Below are 8,065 nucleotides of genomic sequence, written 5' to 3'. Positions count from 1 at the left end.
TTCATTGTTCATTCTTTCATCATTTTTTTAATGTATTCTAGTTTTAGTTGTTTTTTATTATATATATATTTTTTTATTTATATTTAGTATGTTAGGGCTGGCTAAGTTAATTGTTTAATTAAGATCATTTACACATATTTAACTATATTCAAGTATCTATCAATGGGGAAAACATCCATGTTAAAGACTCCAACTCTGCTGCAAAAGCCGTTAAAAATAACATCAAAGCTAAATGGCAGTGTGTACACAGCTGTGGGTCAGACCGTGTATGCTTTCCACACAATGTCGATGTTGCAGGCCTACCAGGCAAACCTGCTTAAAGACCTAGATGATGGCAAAGGTCTGTCCCCTGAAGCGGTGACTGAGCTGCACCACAGATCTTGCTCTCTGGGCCACCAAACAAACAGCAGTCGCGATCGGTCGTGCAATGGTGGCCACGGAGAGCACAGCAAAATCCCTGGTTTTAACCTTCTGGGGTCTGAGGGTGTTTTGGAGCCCTGGAGGTGTTTTGACATTTGTTTTTACATGCCCTGACATTTGTGCTTTTTTCAGTTGCTTATAAACATGTTAATGGCTAAAGTCTACTTACACTGTATTCAGTACAAACAGGGCTACAATAATATGTGAGCAACATGTATCTACATGTTTGTATTTTTGAGAAAATAAACAATTTTTAGAAAAAGTATGCATGGTTATTGAAAAAACTTTTAAGTCCATTATAAAGCCATATAACACATACTACATTTGTTCACAAGACTTGTGAGAACTGGATCTTGTAGCCTAGTTTTTTCTTCAAAACAATGTGAAAATCATCCTGCCCACTCATTCACATAAATCAATATATTGATTTAAATTTTGTCAGACACTTTTTGTTTAGTAAGGCCATATGCAAATATGTGTGAATGATCATGAATAATGATATGATTCACACCTGAGGAGATTATGCCCACCCCCTAACCTTTTTAGTGAGAAGTGTGAGAGGAAACAAAGAAATACAGTTAACAATATAATCCAAATATAAATGAAGGTCAAAGGCACATTTTGAGTACACAGTCATACCTGGAAACAAATCATGTTCAAATATATAAGTGAGTATCACATACCTGGCATTTCTAAGGTGTTAGATGTTTCTGGAGAGTGACTGACTTCCAGTCAGTTAGTTCACCTTCACCATATTCATGTAGAATATCAGTCCAATGTAGCTGTACAGCTCACTAATGCTCACATTTGTCCATTTAAATCTGTGACCTCTGCATTTGCCCTGGTAGCCTGAGCAAAACTGAGACAACATTCTCAGGGAAAAAAAAAAAAAAAGTCAGGGGAGAGCAGAGTCAGGGGAGAGTTTGTGGTCCAGGTTCACATGCCGGCACTGTCATTCTTACATCTAAAAAATAAATAAACAAAACAAACATTGGTGAGCATGCTGATAAAATAATCACATCAACTATAGTATTAACATTAATATAATGTCCATTCATAACACAAAACATGATTTTAATATTATACATGCATGTATTATTAGACAGTACATGAACAAAATGTGTATATATTTAATATTATAATTTAACATTCAAACCTACATTTGAGCAGAAATTCGCAAACAAAAGCTTCATTGATGAGGCAGTATTTTACAGCAAACACTTAAACTAATCCAAAACAGGCCAATGACATCTTGTCTAAACATTCATATTACTCTTTACATACTATATTCATGTTATATCATAAAGCATATAAATGTTCATCCTATAGTTTAATATGTTGCTTGTAACAGACACTTTATATATCCACATATTTCGGTCGATTTCACTCATCATTGTCAGTATAGCAATTTGGGAAAAGCCAAACTAGTCAATAAGTAGCCTACAGGTTAATGTAAAAAAATAATGCACGTAAAAATAAGTAACTTACCCGTTAAATATGGTGGATCAAGTCACTCCTCAAAATCTGAGGTAAATTCTTCCAGGATTACTCATCACCGCATCCCAAAACAATGTAAAGTAAATGAATCACCATAGGAAGTCACCAGTATGTGATCAGTGTTTGCTTTAGTTTTGCAGTTTGGCTCTTGATTTTTTAATGTTAATTTTTCTCTGACTACTGTGTGTTTGTTATGGCAAGGAAAGCCAGTGATAAGATGATGTTTGGCTACTTATTGATGATAAATATGCAATCATCCTGTAATAACATTCACTGATCTCATTCAGAGTCTAATCTCTTATTTTATAGGTGATGTCTTATAAAAATCAACTCATTGACAGTAGCACTGTGACTGCAAATATTGATATTAAACAGTGTTGTGAATATCTGAAGAATATTAAAAACAGTTAACTCATTTTCTTTAGAAATGAGAAACTCATTTGGACACAGAAATCAAGAATCAGCATATGAATCTCAACAATGGTAACATGCTTCATGCCGCAATTAGGGATGCGCCGATCCGATACTCAGATCGGGTATCGCCTCCGATACTGCCATTTTTGGGTATCGGTCAGATGGGACCAATCCATGGTTATGAGTATGACAGTCAACACAATGATACTCTCTCCAAGATGATTCAATGTTTCTATTATTATATTTGATCTGTAGGCAAAGGTCTATGGTTTTGCATAAAAGGACTTTCTAGCTGAAGTTTATCACGGTTTCTAAATCATTTTACTTTCTACCGGGTGTCTGTTAGATCACAGTGCTGGAGTAGAGAGCACTATAAATTGATCTTCACGCACTCAGTAACTGAAATTTCAAACTGTTAAAAGAAAAGGCTCAATAAACTATTGCATAGATATACCGGTAATACACTACGCATCAATATATCTTCCCTTTGTGCTTTGAACTTTTCAATGCGGAGCGCAGCGCACTGCGAATCCATGTTGCTTCAAGCACATCATTCTGCACACAGGATGCGCAAAGGCACTTTGTGCCACTCTGTATGGGAGCCGTTCATATTATAATACTTTTGCGTAATGAAAATTTTTTTACAGTTTTTCTCGATTGCTTATACATTTCTTGAAACATATTCTCAAAACAGTAAACACAAATCCATAACGTCTCACCCAATTCCCCAAACATCCTATTTTCAGGTCAAAATAAAGCTCTACACTCAAAACCATTCACTCTTGCTGAAAAACTAAACTTTGCCCTCAGACATCACACACAAGCCCTCAAAAACACACACACTACGACATAGTTTTACACACTGGTGAGATAAATTCAAAACAATACTACAAAAACCAAAAACAAAAACCAGTAATAAGTTATGTTGCTTGTGGTTCTCCCCCTCAAGGAACTTTTCACATGATGAACATGTGTATACATTTGCATATTTTTTATTCCTTAATGTACTGTACAGTACAATACACCAAACAACAACAAAAAATAAATGACTCTACTTCCCCCTCTTAATTACTCATGTGAGTATTCATTATAAATAACTGATCCTTAAGGAACTATTGAGCTCAAAAGTCCCAAAATGTCATTCCGGGTAACTGTCTCGGCTTAAAATCTGAATACAAAATTTTTTAATTATACTTACAAATATAGTGATAATAATACGTTTATTTACATTTTTATGATATAAGAATTTTGTCCCCAAATTGTGATTTCTCTAATGTCATTCCTGGATAACAGACATCAATGACCATTTTGGACCATAATGCATTTTGGTATGTCATGTGACATAATATTGTATCAAAAAGAAGACCCTGAAGGAGCCCCAAAACATATGCAAAGGTCAATAATCGACCTTTTTTGGTCACTCGTGCACTATGTAGCAATATCATGTGTCCTTTTGGATAACACTAATAAAACATTTATAATGTTTTTATATTAAAAAACTATCTATTTGATCTAAAAGATTACCTTAAAGTGATGATAGCTAAGTTGTAGTTTTCGTCAGGTGGTTAAGTTAGTGCCTGACTATAAAGAAAAAATATTTGTTTTGTCATTCTTGGATAACAAAAAAACCTCTGTTAGCCAGGACATGTCATCTGTTATCCAGAATGACATATGTATAACAATCTGGTTTTTAATTAATATGTGTAAACTTTTAGGCATAGTTGTTATAGTTATATTATTAACATATTAACATTATTTACATATTTGTATGTTTTTTGTCATATTTTTGCTGTCATTCATCTTAATTTCATATGATTCAATGAGTCACATGGGTCATTATCATTGAATTGAATTTTGTAATGTTATTGGTCAAATAATGAATAATGTAATCATATTTATTAATATAGCAACACTTGATTAAAGCTTTAGTATAGCTTCTGGTGTTTTAAGGTCAATTCTGTCCTTCCAGGTGCCTCTGTCTAATGAAGAGAGGCAGAGACGGTCTGTGGTATCAGCTAGCAAAACCCTTTAAGGGTTATGAACAATAAGTCTATTTATGAGAGCTCATATTTATTACTCTTTCCATTGAAGTTCCACGTGGTTCAAAAATAGCAGGTTTAGAGTACAGAGTTGTACAGAAAGCCAGCTCTGCCTGGGGTTTAAAACATATCTTTTCTAGGTTGCCACCATGTGCAATAAGTCCATTCGTGAAATTTCCTCTCTACTAAATATTCCACGGTCAACTGTTAGTGGTATCATAACAAAGTGGAAGCAATTGGGAACGACAGCAACTCAGCCATTAAGTGGTAGGCCATGTAAAATCACAGAGCGGGCTCAGCGCATGCTGAGGCGCACAGTGCGCAGAAGTCGCCAACTATCTGCAGAGTCCATAGCTACAGACCTCCAAACTTCGTGTGGCCTTCAGATTAGCTCAAGAACAGTGCGTAGAGAGCTTCATGGAATGGGTTTCCAAGGCCAAGCAGGTGCATCCAAGCCTTACATCACCAAGTGCAATGCAAAGTGTCGGATGCAGTGGTGTAAAGCACGCCGCCACTGGACTCTAGAGCAGTGGAGACGTGTTCTCTGGAGTGACAAATCACGTTTCTCTGTCTGGCAATCCGATGGATGAGTCTGCGTTTGGTAGTTGCCAGGAGAACGGTACTTGCCTGACTGCATTGTGCCAAGTGTAAAGTTTGGTGGAGGGGGGATTATGGTGTGGGGTTGTTTTTCAGGGGTTGGGCTTGGCCCCTTAGTTCCACTGAAAGGAACTCTTAATGCTTCAGCATACCAAGACATTTTGGACAATTTCATGTTCCCGAATTTGTGGGAACAGTTTGGGGATGGCCCCTTCCTGTTCCAACATGACTGCGCACCAGTTAACAAAGCAAGGTCCATAAAGACATGGATGAGCGAGTTTGGTGTGGAGGAACTTGACTGGCCTGCACAGAGTCCTGACCTCAACCCAATAGAACACCTTTGGGATGAATTAGAGTGGAGACTGCGAGCCAAGCCTTCTCACCAGCATCAGTGCCTGACCTCACAAATACGCTTCTAGAATAATGGTCAAAATTTCCCATAAACACACCCCTAAACCTTGTGGAAAGCCTTCCCAGAAGAGTTGAAGCTGTTTTAGCTGCAAAGGGTGGGCCAACTCCATATTAAACACTATGGATTAAGAATGGGATGTCATTAAAGTTTATGTGCACGTTAAAATCAGGCGTCCCAAAACTTTTGGCAATATAAGTTGTACTACAAAATGTCCAGCGATGTCTGTGAAAATGGGATGTGCGCACCACAAGCTCGCAGATCTGTGAAACTGCATGCTCAGTCCACTCCGTGTTTTACTTATAAGCTCACGCACAGCAGCTATCTAGGCGTAAATATTTGTTTAGCATTCTATTCGATACATTTACTTTTCCTTCTCTGATATATCCGTTCTGTTCTCTGTTTGCTCTGTTGCCAGTGTTTCTTTGCCACAAGCACTGTACTGCACACGCTGTGTGGTATCGGAGCATTTTAATGAGTACAAGTACGAGTACAGGAGCACAGTAACAGGCCTGATACTGGTATCGGTGCACCACTAATTATATTTGTCCTATTGTTTTGTTTTTTTTCTATGCTGATGTTATCATTGCCTTCTGCAATAAAAATCATGTTTCAAGGAAAACAACTCAAAATAAATATTATTTATAAAAGTGGATGTGTGATATAGTGCAAGGATATGAATAAATGTATCTTTTTTGTGCAAAAGATAAACAACTTAGAGTTAAGCTCATTCAAAAGCATTTGAAGCAATGTCGTTTTACAAAATAATAATAATAATCTTTACAACAAATATCTTGGTTAGTGAGGCACATGCAATGAATGGGATCAAACTTTGAAGGCCATAGGGTCAGCCATCAAACACTGAACTGGACTAGATCCAAAAAGCAACAATATGAACACAAAGAGGTCTGAGACCACATTCCTACTTAAGTGGACCGAAAAAAGATCGGAGTCCTCTTTCAGGGACAGGGACAGTCTAAAAGTAAAGAGAACTGTGTCCTTTTTCACTTGGTTCATCTCTTCGTCCACTTAAAGCAGTGTGAGTTCGGTTCTTTTAAAGAGGACTCAAGTGTAAAAACACCCTGGCATTGTTGTATATTATCAGTATATGATTTTCTAATTTATATTAGAGATAATATAGCTGATGATGGTTAATAACAAATAATCTCATTTATTTGTCTGATGCATAATAAGGTTCTTCACCTTATTAGTTTCAGAGAAACAACAGTTTATCTTTCCACAAGATAATGTAACTCTTCCATAGCCACATCCAACTTAATTTGTTTTTGTTCTTTTATGCGTCTTATGAGCTTTATTCCTTTATTATTCATGGTATTAATTTAGTAGTAGTGTTAGTTATTCATGTTTATCTTTTGTTAATAAAATGTATTTTATTACACTTGTGTCTTCCTTGTGCTGATAATATAGAAGAGGCTCTACAAGTTAATGATCTCACCAATCTTTTAAATAAATCAGCTGACCAACTCCCTCCACTTTACTTTAACTCTAAATGATTGAACACCCCCCTGTTGGGAGTGTTCTCATACTGCCAAGGTAAAAGACCTTGGCTGCGTCTGAAATCGCATACTCTCGAGTAGGTATTTAGTTTGAATAAGTAATTACTTAAAAGTACGCTCTATATAGTATGAGTGTGTGTCATATGAATGTAATCCGGACGTACTACATTTGCCATGTTGACCTACCAGCGTCAGTTGCGTCACTTCACTACCATTCACAAATGCTCTACTGTGGCCTCATGGGATAGTAAAGTGTCCATCGTATGCACACTTCAGGATCTCGCTAGAAGTAGTAACTAGGTCATCTGGGTACTTTTTGTCTACTCTTTTATGAGTACTGTGTGAATTTGGATATACCTCATTTGTCACATACTGTTTTTTTCCCTAATATATAGTAGGGAAGTATGCGATTTTGGATGCAGCCCTTGATTGGTGTCACAAACTAAGAGGGGGTGGGGTGGGGGGAAGTGGTCATCTAATGTGCTCATAACCACAACCTTAAGTGACCCAAAGATCACGTGAGTACTAAGCACTACATTTAATAATGTTATATTGTGGCTTTGCGTGACTAGACATTTAAATTAGTTACTCACGGATAATGGATCCTCTGTACTCTGCAGTAGATTTCCATTCTTGTTTAAATTTAAACGGCTGAAGTGTTGCCAGAATTGGTCAACGACGATTTCCAGCCCAAAAGCTCTCAAAAACCTGCCCAAATCATTCACTATGAAAAGAATGTGATATAATTCTATTGTCATGACAAGGTGTATGTACCATTTACCTCCTTAAAACTAAATAATGATAACAAAATAAAATTATAAAAATGAATCAATTCTCCTGCCAGGAGAACAATACAACAGGAAAACGGATCGAAACACGGCAAATACAGTAAAAGAAAATTAGCAAATGACAAATATGTCAGAGTGCACAAGACGAAGGACAGTACCTTATTTGATTTCAATTCAGTCGTTCAACTGTTCTCTCAGGGTTATATTTATAAAGAGATCGAGTCCCACCACAGGTGTAATCCACGTTTTAAGAGTCACTCTTCCACTCTTTACTGTAGATACAACTTATATTTCTGACACTTTGTCATAGATATACAGCTAAACATTTTCGCGCTAAAAACCCGTCACTCGTTAACTATATGCTCGTGAACGATCGCGTCTCCC

This window comes from Ctenopharyngodon idella, chromosome 3, assembly GCF_019924925.1.
Source record: "Ctenopharyngodon idella isolate HZGC_01 chromosome 3, HZGC01, whole genome shotgun sequence".
Lineage (NCBI taxonomy): Eukaryota > Metazoa > Chordata > Actinopteri > Cypriniformes > Xenocyprididae > Ctenopharyngodon > Ctenopharyngodon idella.
Note: the sequence above shows the minus strand (reverse complement) of the source record.